This window comes from Lactuca saligna, chromosome 4 (assembly GCF_052625555.1).
Source record: "Lactuca saligna cultivar CGN05327 chromosome 4, ASM5262555v1, whole genome shotgun sequence".
In the NCBI taxonomy this organism is placed as follows: Eukaryota; Viridiplantae; Streptophyta; class Magnoliopsida; order Asterales; family Asteraceae; genus Lactuca; species Lactuca saligna.
In genome coordinates this window covers 201,131,681-201,150,820 of record NC_136420.1, presented here as the reverse complement: position 1 = coordinate 201,150,820, position 19,140 = coordinate 201,131,681, and positions in this window count along the sequence as shown.

The window sequence follows — 19,140 nt, the reverse complement described above, 5'->3', positions numbered from 1 at the left end:
GTTCTCTCACTCTGTCCATCGGTCTGAGGATGATACGCCGTGCTCATATCTAGTTTGGTTCCAAGGGCTTTCTGAAGGGATTGCCAGAATCTGGAGGTAAACCTACTATCTCGATCAGAGATAATGGATACAGGTACACCGTGTAGACGTACTACCTCCTGGATGTAGATTCGCGCAAGTCTCTCCATCTTGTATGATTCTTTGATCGGGATGAAGTGAGCGGATTTTGTCAAACGATCGATAATTACCCAAATGGTATCGTACCCACTAGAACACTTGGGTATTTTGGTGATGAAGTCCATGGTAATCATCTCCCATTTCCACACGGGAATCTCGGGTTGTTGGAGTAGACCTGAAGGCTTCTGATGTTCGACTTTGACTTTGGCGCAAGTCAGACATTTGCCCACAAATGTAGCTATCTCAGCTTTCATGTTCGGCCACCAGTATTGTTTCTTAAGATCCAGGTACATCTTGTCCGAACCCAGGTGAACAGAGTATTTGGTCCTGTGTGCTTCCTCCATGACTATTTCCCTGAATCCACCGGATTTGGGAATCCAGATTCGATTCATGAAACAGTGAACTTCGTCACCTCTGATCTCAAGTTTCTTTTCCATCCCTCTCAAGGTTTCATCTGACACGTTCTCGGGTTGGAGGGCTGTATATTGAGCTTCTCGGATTTGCATGGGTAAGTTGGAATGGATGGTCATCGTCTAGTTCCTCACTTTGTGGCCTGCACTATCCTTTCGGCTAAGGGCATCTGCTACCACATTGGCCTTGCCGGGGTGGTAACGGATTTCACACTCATAATCACTGAGTAATTCTACCCATCGCCGTTGCCTCATGTTTAAGTCTTTTTGATTAAAGATGTGTTGCAAACTCTTGTGATCAGTGAAGATCGTGCATTTGGTTCCGTAGAGATAATGTCTCCAAATCTTGAATGCGAAGATTACTGCTCCTAGTTCCAAGTCATGTGTGGTATAGTTGACCTCGTGTGCTTTCAGCTGTCTAGAGGCATAGGAAATCACCTTTTCTCTTTGCATAAGCACACAGCCTAAACCTTGATTAGACGCATCACAGAAGACAACGGAATCTTCTGTCCCTTCGGGCAGAGACAGGACAGGCGCGCTGCATAAGGCTTTCTTTAATGTTTGTAATGCGGTTTCTTGTTTATCACTCCAACAAAAGGGTACACCTTTCTGTGTTAGAGTGGTTAAAGGTTTGGCGGTTTTGGAAAAGTTCTGAATGAATCGTCGATAGTAGCCGGCGAGACCCAAGAATTGACGAATTTCTGTGGGTGTTTTTGGTGCCGACCAACTCTCTATCGCTTTAATCTTGGAAGGATCTACATGAATACCCTCCTCGCTTACCACGTGACCGAGGAAAGTTACCTTCCGTATCCAGAATTCACATTTGGAAAATTTCGCGTATAGCTTTTCGGATCTAAGGGTTTCCAACACTAGCCTCAAGTGTTGCTTGTGGTCTTCCTCGCTTCGGGAGTAAACGAGAATTTCGTCAATGAACACGATGACGAATTTGTCTAAGAAGGGACGGCACACCCGGTTCATCAGGTCCATGAACACAGCCGGTGCATTGGTTAGACCGAAGGGCATCACTACGAATTCGTAGTGTCCATACCGAGTCCTAAAAGCTGTCTTGGGAACATCATTCTCCTGGACTCGTAACTGGTGGTACTCTGACCGAAGGTCTATCTTAGAAAAGTAGCTGGCTCCCTGGAGTTGATCGAAGAGGTTGTCTATTCTTGGAAGAGGATATCGGTTCTTGATGGTTAACTTGTTCAGTTCACGATAGTCGATACACATTCGAAAGGATCCATCTTTCTTTTTGACAAACAGAATCGGAGCTCCCCAGGGTGAGGAACTCGGTCTAATGAATCCTTTACTGAGCAACTCGTTGAGTTGACTGGATAACTCCTGCATTTTTGCTGGAGCTAAGCGATACGGAGATTTTGCTACGGGAGTAGCTCCAGGAATCAGGTCAATACAGAACTTGACCTGTCGTTCGGGAGGAATTCCTGGAAGTTCTTCGGGAAACACATCGGGAAAATCACAGGCTTCGGGGATGCTCGCGAGGGCTTTAACTTCTTGTTTCTCGTTGATCACATGAGCTAAGAATGCAACACACTCCTTTCGAAGGAGCTTTCGAGCTTTGATGCAAGAAATGATATGAAGGTTGGAACTGGGTTTATCGCCATAGATTACGAGAGTTTGATCTGAAGGAAGATTGAGACGGATAGCTTTTTTGTAACAAAGAATGTCAGCATGATTGGGACTCAACCAATCCATGCCAATGATAACATCAAAGCTCTTAATGGAAACGGGCATGAGATCTATAGGAAATGGGTGATCATTTAGGGTAAGCGTACAACCTATGAAGACATCGTTAGCGCTTTCTTTCTCACCGTTAGCCATCTCGACGGTAAACGTTTCAGTTAGTGGTTGAGGATTTGGTTTTAGATTATGTTTGAATGCACGACTAACAAAACTCCTTTGAGCACCCGAATCGAAAAGAATACTAGCATGTGAGTTGTCGAGAAGGAACGTACCCGAAACAACAGTGGGATCAGCAACTGTTTCCTCCCGTCCCATGGTTAGAACCCTTCCAGTGTTATCGGCAGTTGACTTCTTGGGACAGTTCCTTTTAAAGTGCCCAACTTCTCCACAATTGTAGCAGGCTTGACTAACACCTGCTCCCGATGATTGGTTGGCTGATTGGGTAGGAGTTCTGCAGTATTGAACTGCGTGCCCTTTCTTACCACAGTTGGTGCAAGACAATTCTCAACAGGGACCAGGATGATGATGGCATTTACACTTGTCACACAGAGGGAGGTTACCAACATATTTACTGGTAGGAGTTGAGGCTGTGGATCCCATGGCAGAAACAGCAGCAACAGGAGTAGTAGTAGCAGCATGGACTGCTATCGTCTGTTGTTTCTTTGATGGTCCTTGAGAAGATTGACCCTTCTTCTTCTTCCAAAATTTCCTCTTTTCACCACTCCTTTGAGTTGGCTCAGAAGTGGTAGTGATTTCCTTAACATCGTCGCTGTGATCAATCAGAATTTGTGCTAAGGTCTTGGCACTATCGTAGGTATCCGGACGAGCAGCCAAAACGTGACTCTTTATTGGTTGAGATAATCCCCAAACGAACCTTTCGATCTTTTTGTTTTCAGGAGTGACTAACCCCAGGCAGAGAAGTGCGAGATCATCAAATCGGGAAGTATATGCAGCAATGTCGGAACCTTTCATCTTCAGGTTCCAGGGCTCATGCTCTAATTTCTGCATTTCACCGCGGGGGCAGTAGTCGGTAATGAGAAGTTCTTTCATGGCCTCCCAGCCCATGGCATTGGCTACGGGTAAGGTCAGAGATTTGACTCGGCCATTCCACCAAGTCAAGGCTTTATCCACGAAAGTACAGGCTGCGAATTTGACTTTATCGGACTCCGCACAAGCACAGATTTCAAAGATGGACTCAATTTTCTCGAACCATCGAGATAAGGAAATGACACCTCCAGTGCCATTAAAAGATGTTGGTTTCGCATTCATGAAATCCTTGTAGGAACCCCCTCTTTGGTGTCCATGGCTACCCTTAGGGTTTTGAGATTGAGTACCACCACCTGAACCACCAGGGTTCATTTGTGACATAGCTGCCACCATTGCAGCGGTCATCATCGTCTGGAGCGATGTTAGATTGAACTGGGGAGGAGGTGGCGGCGAAGAAGGATTGTCGTTCTTCTTTGAGTTGGGTCTCTTTCGGGGAGGCATATTGATCTAATAAGATCAAGGAAAAGAGGATGGTAAGTCCTCTACATTGAATCGATAGATATGACAGTTATATGATTCAAGCAAGCGATAAAGCAGGAAAGAGTTATCGAACAGATAATTTATCGCTAAGAGTAATCACAGAAAACTACTCGAATGAGGATTACTACAGAGGATCGGGATCGAGAAATACTCCCATAGTATTTCATGAATTGTTTACGACAATGATTCGATGTTGGGATATTAGGGTAAGTTTTAGGCATGCCACATACCACAGTCACTCCCAAGCACATGTTGGCCGTGTCTCGAATGAATATAGTTGGCCAGGCTATATTGACCCTAGACACGACTACATAACTACCCAGGTTTAACCGTAGTACACAACACCCATTTACTTATGTTCTGTTCTACTTGTGGTTACGGATAACGGCGGTTCGGTATACTTATATACTTTTGAAAATACTTGTAGTTTGAAGATACTTTTAATTTAGAGCACTTAGGCCCTTTAGTGTTTATAGTTTTATACCATGTAAGGTTTGGTATACTTCATTCACTATAAACAAGGGCTATGATACCAATCTGTCACACCCCGAAAACCAAAGGCGGAAAACATTTCCGGGGTTGACTACCACGTTGAGTATCAAATCCAATGCACATAGTAAGTAAAGTAAAGCAACCATTACATTACATAATAAAAGTTTTACAGTTGTTTCAAAAGTAAAGTTTGTACAGTTGTGATACATTATATATATAAACAAAAGGAACGGATCTTCATATACACCGTCTTCGAGCAAAAGGATCTTCGGGTACTTGTTCTAACGCTGACCTGAGAACACAAGCGGTTTGAAAATCAGCATAAAGCTGGTGAGTTCATAAGCGGTTTTGTTTTATGAAAATATATCGGTTTCCTTTCTGTATCTGAAATGTTATGTTCACCAAGAAAAGCCTGTATTTTCTTAACGTTGGTTATTGTTTCACAAATGTAAAGTATAGTAAGTTTGTACACTGAAAATATGTTTATTCATGTGAAAATGTATAGTTGGTTATCTGACTGGTTGAACTGTTCTGTTTACTTATCATGTGTTACCAGGAAAGTCCCATACTTTCCTTATTGTATGTTACAAATTGTAAAAGATGTAATGTTATCCAGTTTGTTACTCTTTCTAGTTATTTAAATGTTACCCAGGAAAGCCCCATGCTTTCCTGCATGTATGTATCTAATGTAAACGATGTTAAAGATGTAAAAGATGTAATCGTGATTAGGTTCTATGTTTTCCCCAGGAAAGTCCCGTACCTTCCTGAATGTTGGTTACAGTAAGTAAAAGATGTAAAAGATGTCAAAGATGTAAACGATGTATAAAGTAATCCATTATTACTGTAAGTAAATCTCTGTTATCCTAATTGCGAGTTCCATAACCATACAATAGACTGAAACCTGTGGCAATAAGTAGTCCACATGTGGCAATAAGTCGTCCACATACTTATGACTTTCGTCACCCTTGAACCATTTCGGTTCGGTTGTAGCTATTAGCCAGGTGTGGGGTAGTCAGCCCCGTATAGATCTATACACTCAAGTCACGCTCTCTAAATACTAGAGATTCTGGTTATGGGTGTAGTCCTCCACTCGCGTAATCTGGGTGGAGTGTTCTCCGAGGACGTGTCTCCAATCATACAGGAATAACAAATTTACTAGTAATAATATGATAGTCCTCCACTCGTATATGTGTGGGGAGTGTTACCGAGGACAAAACAGTGTAGAGGTATTATGTTCAAATGTTTTAATGTTGTGCTTTTAACTGATAAAATGTGGAAAACCATTTGTGAAATACATGTAAAACATACTAGTTTAAAGACTTATTTCACAAATATATGTTACGTGATCTATATGTTCAATCTGTTATCAGTTGTAATATCAGTTATAAAAGCATAAGAATATGAAACACACATTTGAAAACATGTTTTGAGTACAAGAATTCCGTTGTACTCTGCTTGTGTTCCCCCCCTGAAAACAGTGGAAAACAATGAAAAAGGGTAGGGGTATGAACTCACCGAACTCGGAAACGTGTCGGTTTTGAATGCTATAAGTCGGTTCGGGGTTTGATTACTCGCGATGACCCTATGTAAAATGATATAATGTCCACATATATACAATTAGAGATATATTCACTAATTATATGGAACATTACACTCCAATGAGGTTAAACACCTCAAAACAAGCGTTTGGAGTGACCCGGGTGACATCTTCGGACTTGTAATGGCACTAGGGACTTGGGACTTGAGTTTACTCCCCAAGAGTAAACATTTTAAAGAGTTTACAACCATAAAACACACACATACATGAGTTCACGGCCGTAAACTCATGTGGGTGTGGTTTTGATGGTTTAAGGGCTCAAATTGACATAGGGGTTGCTAGAATGGATTATCTAAATTGCCTTGGAACACTTGGAATGAATTTAAATCAGCAAAATGATTATTTTTATGGGAGTTTACGGCCTAATATAGGCTCCTGGCCGTAAACTCCTTAATCTTCATGAAAATGGTGTTAAATGTTGTTAAAACAAATCACATGTGATTAATAGGATTATTCCAAGACTTTACATGAGTTTTATGGGACATTTGAGAGGTGTTATGGAGTTTACAGCCCATGAGACCCTCCTCATGGCCGTAAACTCTTATATAAGGTCATACAAAGTGTTTCAAGGTCTAAAACTTGCATAGAAGGACTTCTAAAATTCATCTAAAGGCTTTAGGGGTGTTTAGTTTGCATTCTAACACCAAAAATCTTGGAGTTTATGGCCCAAGAACAAGCCTTGGCTGTAAACTCTTATAAATCCCACAAATGATGTGTTTTAGGCCCTTAAAGTATTTTTGGTTGGTCCCTTGATTTATTCCAAGGCTTTTGGTGGTGTTGGATGGCTTTCTAACACCTTAGAATTGGATTTATGTCAAATTTTGGGGAGTTTACGGCCCAAGCACATGCCTTGGCCGTAAACTCACATAAGTCTCCCAAAATTCATGTTTCAAGTGTCCAAATGCTTAAACCAAAGTCCTATAATTCATATCTAAGCCATAGAAGTGATTTGGAAGGGTTTTAGGGCATGAAAAACCCCTTTTACATGAGTTTACGGCCTAAGCTTATGTCTTGGCCGTAAACTCCTTCAAATGGCTCAAAATTAAAGTTTCAAATGTTCTAAGTCCATATCTTGAAGTCCCATAGCCATATCTAAAGTCCAATTGAGTTTAGGAAGGAGTTTAAGGGCTTAAAACCCCATTTAATGGAGTTTACGGCCCAAGCTTGTTCCTTGGTCGTAAACTCAAGTTCTTGGTCCCAAAACTCAATTAATTCATCAATTTGAAGGCTAAAGGTGTTGAATAACATGTTAGGGAGGTTGCCTTAAAGATTTGAAGCCTTAAAACTTGAGATTTGGATCTTAATTCTAGCTTGAGGAGAGAGGTTGTAAGAGTTTAGTGAGAGATTGGCCAAAGGCTTCAAATGAAGTCTTAAACATGTTTATATAGTGTTTAAGTTTTGGACACGGTGGAATTCTACCCGATACCGGTGTTAGACGAGTCTTTTGGTCGTACCCGATTTAGTTACCATAACCCGATACGGTAATTTCTAGAAATATTCCGATCACTAAAGTTGGGTGCTAAAATGATTTCTAAATGTATTAAGACACCCATTAAGTCATTTTAAATGTGTACTAAATAATGACTTAATTAAACGGAAGATCGGAAATCAAAATGGAAATGACGATTGGTTGTGCGAATTGTACTACGAAAAAGTTACAGTAAAATGATACGGAAATTTCGGGTTGTTACACATGGCAATTCACTTAGCAAACAAGATAGTCACTTTTCCAAGAGGCATATGTGAAGACTTATTGGCGAAAGTGGACAAGTTTGTATTTCCCACTGATTTCATCATTCTAGACATGGAGGCGGATCCTCAAGTCCCAATCATCCTTGGAAGACCCTTCTTCAATACGGAAAGTGCTATAGTAGACATGAGGGACTCAAAGCTCACTTTACGGGTAGGAGAAGATTCAGTCACATTTGGGGTAGATCAAGCTATGAAGTATGCAAGAAACAGTGACGAAACGACATTCTCAATTGACATGCTTGATGAATTATTGGAGGAATGCATAAGTGAAGATTCCAGCAAGTTCAAAAATTTTGATGAAGAATTTGATGCAGAAAAAGACTTAATGGAGATCGAAAGGCTACTGGAAGAAGCTGAGTTTGAAGAATTGGTGAAGCAATCTGATAGCTCTACTCGCCGAGTAGGGCCGATCTACTCGCCGAGTTCATCCTTAGAAAATGCAGAATTCGTAAATGCAGCTACCAACTCGCCGAGTCCCTTACCTGCACTCGGCGAGTACAACAATCAGAACCCAAAAACTGAGCTCAAAAAGTTACCAGAACATTTGGAGTATGCCTTCCTTGAAGATGGCCATCAAAATCCAGTCATTATAGCCTCTGACCTTTCCAAATCTGAAAAAGGAAGAACTAGTGCAAGTTTTTAAGAAGCGAAAGCGAGCCATAGCATGGAGCATCACCGACATCAAGGGAATAAGCCCCTCTTATTGCTCTCACAAGATTAATCCGGAAGAAGGAGCAAAGCCGGTTGTGCAGCACCAAAGAAGACTAAACCCAAATATGCAAGAAGTGGTCAAGCTTTTAGATGCGGGGATTATATATTCCATTTCCGATAGTCCGTGGGTAAGCCCGGTCCAAGTGGTGCCCAAGAAAGGAGGGATGACGGTTATAACCAACGAGAAGAATGAGCTTTTTCCGACATGAACAGTAACCGGTTGGAGAGTGTGCATCGATTATCGAAAGCTAAACAATGCCACTCGTAAAGACCATTTTCCCTTACCTTTTATTGATCAAATGTTAGAAAGATTATCGGACCATAGTTATTATTGCTTTCTAGACAGATTCTCGGGTTATTTTCAAATACCCATAGACCCAATGGACCAAGAAAAGACGACATTTACTTGCCCAAGTGGGACTTTTGCTTATAGACGCATGCCCTTTGGGCTATGCAATGTGCCCGCGACTTTTCAAAGGTGTATGACAGCCATATTCCACGATATGGTGGGAAAATTCATGGAAGTTTTTATGGACAATTTTTCTGTTTTTGGATCTTCCTTCCATGATTGTCTCACAAATCTTGACCTAATGCTTGCTAGATGCGAAAAGACCGACTTAGTCCTTAATTGGGAAAAATGTCACTTTATGGTCAAGGAGGGTATAGTTTTGGGCCACAAGGTTTCCAAATTGGGAATTGAGGTGGATAGGGCAAAGATTGACAGCATTGCCAAATTACCCCCACCAACTAATGTAAAGGGCATAAGAAGTTTTCTAGGACTCACGGGTTTTTACCGACGGTTTATAATAGATTTTTCTAAAATAACTAGACCTGTAACACAATTACTCTTAAAAGATGCACCATTTAATTTTACTAAAGAGTGTTTAGAGGCATTTGAATTTCTAAAGGAAAAATTAACTAATGCCTCGATCATTATTGCACCAAATTGGAATTTACCATTTGAAATCATGTGTGATGCTAGTGACTTTGAATTAGGAGTTGTCCTTGGTCAAAGGATTGATAAGCACTTTTGACCCATATATTATGCTAGCAAGACTTTAAATCCAGCCCAAGAAAATTTCACCACCATGGAAAAAGAATTATTAGCTGTGGTGTATGCTTTTGACAAATTCCGTCCTTAATTAGTTTTATCTAAAAAAACAGTTTTTACTAACCACTTTGCTATCAAGTATTTATTTGCCAAACAGGATGCCAAGCCAAGATTGATACGATGGATGCTACTTCTTCAAGAGTTTGACATAGAGATACGACACAAAAATGGAATGGAGAATGTAGCAGCTAATCACTTGTCAAGACTTGAAAACCCGCGATTGCAAGAAGATAGAGTTGGAGATGATTTTCCGGACGAGTACATTATGGTGACCGTGGGAGAAGAACCATGGTTTGCAAATATAGCTAATTATTTATCTAGCAAATACATCCCAAAAGATCTCACAAGTCAACAAAAGAAGAAATTCTTTTCCGAGATAAAGTATTACTTTTGGGATGAACCATATCTTTTCCAAAGCTGCGCAGATGGAATCATACGAAGATGCGTGTTCGGGAATAAAAGCTGGAAAATATTGGAGCATTGTCACAGCGGGCCCACGGGTGGACATCATGGAGCACATTACACTGCAAAGAAGATCTTTTACATTGGGTTTTACTGGCCCACGATTTTTAAAGATGCAGTCCAATTTGTCAAAGCGTGTGATGCCTGTCAAAGAGTGGGAAAGATTTCATCCCGAAATGAAATGCCACAACATAGTATCCAAGTGTGCGAAGTATTTGATGTGTGGGGGATCGATTTCATGGGACCATTTCCCATGTCCAAAGGCAACAAATACATATTAGTGGCGGTGGATTATGTATCCAAGTGGGCGGAGGCACAAGCTTTGCCAACTAATGATGGTCGGGTGGTGGTGCGGTTTTTAAAGAAGTTATTTTCAAGATTTGGGGTCCCGAAAGCTCTCATAAGTGACCGAGGCACTCATTTTTCCAATGACCAACTAGAGAAGGTGTTAAAGAAATATGGGGTAACCCATAAATTTTCTACATCCTACCATCCACAAACTAGTGGACAAACCGAAGTGACAAATTGAGCTTTAAAGAGAATCTTGGAGAAATCGGTGGGGATGAATCGAAAAGAATGGTAGGATAAGCTAGACGATGCACTTTGGGCCTTCCGTACAGCTTTCAAAACCCCTATTGGTACTACACCATATAGGTTAGTTTATGGGAAGCAATGTCATTTGCTGGTGGAGATAGAGCATAAAGCTTTTTGGGCTTTAAAGATGTGCAAATTCAACATGGAGGAGCTCAAGAACAACCGGTTAATGCAAATGAATGCTCTTGAGGAACTTAGAAATGATGCATATACTAGTTCTTTGATCTATAAAGAGAAAACTAAGAATTGGCATGACAAGAGGATCAAGGAAAATAAAGAATTTCATGAAGGCCAAAAGGTGTTGCTCTTTAATTCAAGGCTAAAACTCTTCTCGGGAAAACTCAAGTCACGATAGGATGGTCCTTTTCTGTTGAAGACAGTGTTTCCACATGGTGCTATAGAGCTATTGTCAAAAGATGGAACACCTTTCAAGGTCAATGGACATAGGGTCAAAAAGTATGAAGAAGGAATCCCAATGAATGAAGGAATGGAAGAGTTGATGTTGTTGGAAAGCATTGCAGCCACATAGAGGGGGAGGAGTCTAGCTAATGACTCCTTAAAAAGAAGCGCTTCTGGGAGGCAACCCGAGTTTAGAGTTTGCATTTTCTTTCCTTTACTTTCTTTTTAAATTGTTTTAGGATCTTTTTCATTCGTCTTCTTCTAAAAATATAATTGCTTGAGGGCAAGCAATGCCTAGAGTGTGGGTGGAGGGTTAAAAATGAGAGAAAATACAATTGTTTTTCAAACTGCAAGATTTACTCACCGAGTAGGTATGAGTACTCGGCGAGTACTTGCCAAAATAAGCCATAAAACGCGTAAATGCAGTTCTACTCGGCGAGTAGATCTTTTCTACTCGGCGAGTAGCCAACTTTCACAGGTGGTATAAAATCTGAGAAATAAGGGTTTTCACCCATTTTACCCACACACTCGCTGTGCACAGCCTCCTTCAAGCGATTTCTGTGATTTCTTCGATTTTTGGCTTAATCCTCGACGTTCAAGGGAAAAGGTATGATCTTTACACTTAAAACTCATCAAAGGTTCAAGCTTTATCACTGATTTGCCCCTGTTTTGTCTAAAATCGGATTTGGGGGTTTTCTCAAATTCTAGGGTTTTAATTTTACCATGAATTAGGAGATGTTAAGAGAAATTTCTTTTGGATTAGCGATTATTGGACTTAGTACAGCAAACCCCTGTGAAAAATTGGGTGTTTTGGACAACCTATATGTGTTCGACAGATTTTGGTCCCGCTGTTCATCCTACTCGCCGAGTAGGACATGAACTCGACGACTAGGAGGGTATACAAATCTGTTTATTTCGATTTTAATTGATGGGTGTTGTTTGTTTGTGCTTTCTTAATATTGTTATGTAGATACCATGTCCAGAAGGGGTCAGTCTTCTAGAGGGGGAAGCCAAGGGGACATTTCGTGGCTCTCGTTCAGCCAAATCACATCCAAGTCGTCTCAAGCCCATGCAAAAAACCAGTTGGAGGCTTTGAAACAGAAGGAGATTTATTTACCCAATGCAGTGGATTGGGATTGGTTGGGGAAAGTTAGTTTGGAAGAAGAGCTGACACCATATTTGGTAAAAGATTTCACTTTGAGGGATTCAACCATCATATATGATGGTTGGTTACAACTATTCAAAATTCAAGAACCGGTCTATGCTAAGTTATGTTGGGAGTTTTTTGCTACCATCTCATTCCGAGGTGATAGTGAGTACTACAATCCCAATGTAATTTCTTTTTCTCTGGGTGGGGAGCTGCGACAATGCAGCATGGCAGAATTTTCATGGAGGCTTGGAATCTATGAGCAAAGCACCATGTTGAATGAAGATATTGAAGCCTTTTTAGAGAATTGCCACAAAGATCTTCCCGAGGATGTGGTTGCCTCTACCTGGTGGAATACTATTGCTAACCGGGTGTACATCCCATCTACCGCACAGGAGGGTCATGTACGTTCACCGATCCACTGGCTCATTCATCGGTTCGTTGCAAGCACGATCAATATGAGGAAGGACTGGGACAAGGTCCCGACCCTTGATATCTTTTATCTTTGGAGTATTATTACTCCAGATGTTTTCTGCAACCTTCCTTATTGCATAGCCAAGTATCTTGCAGAAGGGGCTGTGAAGGAGAAGGTGAACTCCAAGATAAATGGAGGGATGTTTGTGACAAGGCTTGCTAGGTCATTTGGGGTGCTAGATTTGCAAGAGTCAAGGGCATTAACGGTCATTTATCCCCCTCCGTTCAACACCACATTACATAGGAGGACAAGGATTGTGGAAAAATTTGGTGATTCTTTTTCTATTCCTCATGCGGATGAGCCGGCTATCCCCGAGGAGCCGGGAAGGCCAGTGAGACAAAGAAGCGAGCGGGTACAGGAAGACCCACTGGTTATTCCGGTGGAAGAAGAGAATGATGGATGGAATCAACTTGAGTACCGGTGCTACTTGGATGACATTAGAAGAGGGGTCAACTACAATAATCAATCTTTTGAATACCTCTTCCAACAAATGAACATCGCACCGAAACCCGGACCCGGCTATCCATACATTATGAGTTGGGAAGAAAGAATGAGAAGAAGAAATAAAGAAGGAGGAAGTGGCGCTGGAGGAGTCGACATGGATGATGAAGAATGAAGAATGTTTGTTTTGTGTTTTTAATTTATTTTCGTGGTGTTTGATTTGGACAACTTGTTAAACTTGGATGATTTTATTTCTTGCTAGGACTTTTGGTTGCTTTCACTTTTGTCTGCATTTTTCAGGATTGAAAGGTTGGGAAGCATATTAAAATGTTAAGGGTCAAGGTTGAAGTAGGAAAGTGAGGAACGTTCAAGTAAGAGTGCGAAATGTTGTCCTTAGGGTTGAGTCCGTTAGAGATGAGAGTAATGGAGGGTGTTGCTGCTGAAAGGTTTAGAGAAAGGGTCAATGAATTATTCAAATTCAAAACCTGAATCAAGAAGAACACAAGCTGGATCAGTTTTGGCAATACAGCGCCTACTCGCCGAGTGCACAACTTCTACTCGGCGAGTACATGGGTCATTACACGTAATATTTGCAAGTAAGAGATACTCGCCGAGTACACGGTACTACTCGCCGAGTAGATTGACATTTTTTCGAGTTCCAGAGCTGTGTTGAGCATTTTCACTGCAGTACTCGACCATTTTTCGTGAAGAATTGTTACTGGAGATTTCTAAGAAGCTTTTCCTTGATATTTTCGAGCTGTCAAACCACAGAAGATGAATGACACCAAAGACATGGATAAGTTGTTCCCATGTTTAAAGTTAGTTGAAGATGGAGCTGAATAGAAGAGTTATCAACCTATTGACTGCTACCCCAGGGGAGTTTATTCCAATTCTCTCTATAGTTTGCATTTTTATTTTTTGCATAATATGTAATGAGGGCATTGCATAAAATAAGTGTGGGGTAGGGGGTTGGTCACATATTAGAAAATTTAGAGTCTTAATTTAGGCTAATTTTAAAAAATTGTTGCATACCAAAAATATTACTTAGGAATTAATTTAGAAAACTTTGGTAAAAGCAATTAGGATTCTATGTTAGAATTGTGTTGATGATTGCATGAATACCAAAATGTTTAGTTGAGCCTATATACGTTCTAGTGCATTTGTGGCTTCCTTATTGTAGTGAAATCATGGGACAAAAACATGACCTTGCTCTGAAAGATGCAATATGTTTAGCATCGTGTACCAGAAATGTATCTAGGAAAATTGTTATCTTTAACCAATAAAGGTTGAAGTTGAGCGCCCCTGCTTAAGCATGTAGGGTTTTGAGTGAAAAAAAAAAGTCAAATATGAATTTAGAAGAAAAGTTTGAAGAATTTTTGGAGCATCAAACTCAAATATGAAATTAGAAGATCAAAAATTCCAAAGAAATTCAAAAAGTTGAAGATACCAAAAATCAAACAACAAAGTGGCGAATTTAAAAGAGATCAAAGATCAAATGCCAAAGAAATGAAGAATTCCAAAGAGCTCCAATGTGGTATTATAAATTGTAATTATCTAGATTATGTATGCTTGGATTGCTCAAAAAAATACCTTGAGGTTAAGAGGTTTTCTGGGAATGGATTCGGAGGGATGCATAAAATGATAATAATTCGGGGTGAGTGGGCGAATGTTTATGAGGATTGTGAGTATTTAGAGTATGGGGGTATTTAGGAAAATTTTAGACACAAATGCATGCGTTGCGGTCTTGGCATAATGGTTGGGTTAGATTGGAGTTGTCATATGCGGTTCTAATGTGTTAAAATTCAGTTTTGCTTGGGGGCAAGCAAAAGTCAAGTGTGAGGTATTTTGATATTTTCATAATTAGTCATATATTTAGCACACATTTTTAGTCCATTTTAGCTACTTATGTGTATAATGTGGACAAAAGGTACTTAATAGTGTTTAAATTTTGTTTTCAGTCCAAGAGGCATACTTGGAAGTGAAAGGGAACAAGGAGAAGCAATTAGAGACCAAAGAATGAAGAATGAGGGACAAAAGAATGGCTACTCGGCGAGTCTGCGAGCTTACTCGGCGAGTACACTAGAATATTCCAGAAGATAAGTCAAGACTCCTCGTATAAGACCGATAACAAGCATCTACTTGGCGAGTTGGGTCTACTACTCGCTGAGTACACCCTGTTTTGTGATAATTATAAATACCAAACCATTATACGAAGGAAAGGGACTTCTGGCATTTTTGGAGCTTCACCTGCGATTGAAGAACCTTTAGGAGAGCTGGGAAATCCTAACCTTCAATCCATTGAAGAATCAAGGCAATTTAGGTTAATCATTCCACTTAACTTTAGGAATCAAGCATGTTTAGCTTAGTTGAATTTGTTTTTGAGTTTGTTTTTGCTATGACTATGAACTAAATTCGTTTTGTTTCTGTTGGGGAAGACCAAGTTACTCCTACGGTTTAATCATACTTTTTGATTGATTGTTATTTGGTGATTTTATTAAACTAAGTTTGTTAAAGAACCTTATGCATTAATTACAACTATTTTCTGTTAATTGGAAAGCAATTAAGCTGCATGAATATCTCTTAGTTGTTAACCTCATATGTTATGTGAACACTTAATCATATGCCTAGGAATAATGAACATGAAACTAGGATTAATTAGAGAATAGGTAACTTAATGTGTGAGCTTGTTTGAGAAACCAACAAACAAGAGGTTGATTGAAACACCAACTTGATTAACCAATTACAAATCTTATTTAATCCAAACAATTGAACTAGGGAATTAATTAGTTTAAACAATTGGCCACTACTTGAATTGATTAATTGTCTAAGGGTTAGGAGTAATGAACATGAACCTAACCACTATAGTTGGTAACCAATAATAATTGATCTATCATTTAACTAACCATAGGAGTGAATTGGTTGAACCTAAACAGAAACCCTTTATTAAATTTGGTGAATTTGTCATTTGCTTAAATTCTTTTGTTAGTTAAGTGCTTAAGTGCTATGTTTAAGTTTCTAGTCTTGTAAAACTAGAGAAAAACCCTTTATTTTTATTACTTTCTTAGTTAAAATTAGTTATTAGATTAATTTCCGTTCCTTGAGTTCGACACCCTACTTATCCAACTATACCACTAAAAGACATGTTCACTGCCTTTGTGTGCTGAATTTATTAACTAAAAGTAGGATTAAAACTAGATCATTTGACACACATCATGCATCAAGATTGAGACTTTACGTGATTATAGTGCTTGGAAAGGCCAGATCTATGGATTAGAGGAACAGATCTGACCTCAGAAGGTCGTTTGAGTGAGTGCATGGTATGTACTCGCCGAGTCCATGGGAGGACTCGATGAATTGAGTCGGGTTGCCCCGCGACTCGCGATCTGTGTCGACTCGTGGAAGTTAGGGTTGACTCAGTGAGTCAAGGGAGAACCAGGGGCGAAGAGGACAGGCGTGTACTCGCCGAGTCACCTTAGTGCACTCGGCGAGTAGGGTCAACTGTGATCTTTGACTTTCGTTGATCTTTAGGATTTCGGTCAACAGTTGGACTTTTGAGTCAAGGAGGGGTAAAATGATCTTTTACCCTTCTAAAGGATCATAGAAAGGGGTTTAATGTAGCCTTTGAAAGCCATTTCTTATTGAGGATATTTTGCATGTGTTTAGGCGGGGGCTAGACCTGTAGATTCGTGTGCGAGATCATTCGAGATACCAGAGGTGATTCTTCTCACTATACTGTACCTGGAAGGGTACCTATGTGTGACCGGAAGGTCTGGTACGCTATGAGATATGTGCATTGTATGCTATGAATTGCCTGTTTCGTATGCGCTATGTGTGTGATATGTATGCTATGCTTGATATGGGCCGGAAGGCGTTATGATATAGGCTGGAAGGCAATATGATGTAGACCGGAAGGTTAGGGACTTATGGACCGAAAGGTCGAGACGGGTAGGACTGGAAGGTTTACCGGGTTGGGACGGAAGTCCCCTGAGGCACATGGACCGGAAGGTCGTGTAGAGTATGGCTTGGAAAGGCGTATGTATGTAAGTGGTATATTGGGGAACTCACTAAGATTTTTTCTTACAATGTTATGTGTAACGTGTTTCAGGTACTAGTGAGGACCGTGGGAAGGCGCCGGCATGACTCGTAGACATACACACACAGGCGGATTTGGATATGATTGATCTTGGGATTCATAAGTTTTGTATTATGACCATGTTACATTGGATTTTTTTGGGTTGTCTTGAATGGAATTATGTTTTAAAGAATTGAAAAATTATTTTGAAAATTTACGTTGTTACAAGTTGGTATCAAAGCCTTGGTTTGAGGGATTCGGATGCACCTTCGGGCGTAACTGAACTCAAACTGAGGATTTGAGAAAATTTTCAAACGATAAAAACTATTTTTTCTAAAAAGCAAGAGATTTTGAGACCACCAGAGCAGAGTATTGTGTACGGTCAGCCAGCGCCCGAATGGTGAACCCCCAAAATGCCCTTACGTTATGTGTTATGAGATATGATATGTTATATTATGTATGCTAGAGTTGGCTAGGTATTCATATTAGGACTAGAGTGGCCTCATTTTGTGATGCCTTAGCCTAGGAAGGATTGTGCTGCTATGTGATGCTTGAGAGCGAGTAGGTAGCAGTGAGGGGCTGATAAGAGGTCTACCGAAGGGTAGCCTATGCCAGTGAGATATAGAGTACTTGTGATCTGGGATCCAAGGAGGAGGACTTAGGGTGAATGCTGATGCGGTGTAGGCGGTAGTATAAGGGCCCGTACTACCGAAGACACCAGAGCAGTGCGCACTCTAAGTAAGAATCCTTTGGATACTAAGGAACAAGTAGGGATAAGTTATTGAGTGCGAGCATGCTCGAATGAGTCTTTGATATTGTTGTGTTATATTTCAGAGAGAGACATCATGGTTGGGACTCGCCACAGACCTAAGGCGAGCGGTGTGAGTGACGAGGTTGGGACTCGTCAGATGATCCGCGATGAGGTGGATGCGGTGATCAGGGCCGAGATTCCGGAGATGTTTGGGTCTACCAAGACCACACTGATAGATACTTTCGATGAGCGGTACGTCGCGGTGACTGAGGCTGCAACTGCTGCAGTTGTGGCTGCTACCAGGCCTCAGGGAGGTGACTCGTTGTTGTTCCATGAGTTCAGCAACACGAAGCCACCTGAGTTTGATGGGACAGAGGATCCGATTGCTGCTATGAGATGGATTATTGATATTGAGGGATGATTCTATACGTGTTCATGTTCGGAGCATCTGAGGGTACGGTTCGCTTTGAACCAGCTTCGCTTGGGGGCGAAGGATTGGTGGAAGTTTGTGGCGGCGAGCTTCACTCTTGCAGAGATTTCAGCGGTGACCTGGCAGAGGTTCACTGCCATGTTTAGAGACGAGTATGTTCCCCCGGTAGAGAGGGAACGGTTGGTTCTGGAGTTTTTGACCCTCAAGCAGGGTAATGATTTAGTTACTGTGGTTACTCGAAAGTTTCATGAGAGGGCGATGTTCTGCCCTGAGCACGTGTCTTCTGAGCAGGCAAAGATGAGTCGGTATTTGGGCATTCTGAGGAGGGAAATTTGGGAGTTTGTGTCGAACACTATGTTCCGGACATTTGCTGAGCTCCAGGAAAATGCTCAGAAGAGGGAGATTAAGTTGGAGACTTAGGCCAGGGAGGAGGCCGAGTCTCAGAGGATGGATCGGCGGCCGGCTCAGTCTCAACCGGCAGCCAAGTGGACCAAGTCCGCTGATTCGAGGACTGGAGGCCAGAAGGGCCACACTTGCGGGAAGTGCGGCAAGGGTCATGAGGGGGTCTGTTGATCGGGTGCTTGTTACAAATGTGTCAAGGAGGGGCATATCGCCAAGGATTGCCCCAAGGGATTTATGGTTTGCTTTCATTGCAACCAGACGGGCCATCGGAAGGCTGAGTGTCGAAAATTGCATCAGGGGTCAGCACAGGGATCTACACCTGCTGCTAGGGTTACCGAGGTTCGACCGGTGAAGGCCGAGGCTCCGAAGGTTCGTGGGAGAGCTTTCCAGTTGACTGCGGAGGAGGTCCCCGTAGCGCCCGATGTCGTGGCTGGTATGTATTGTGTATTTACCTTTTCTTTTGAGATATTATGCTTATATGATGAT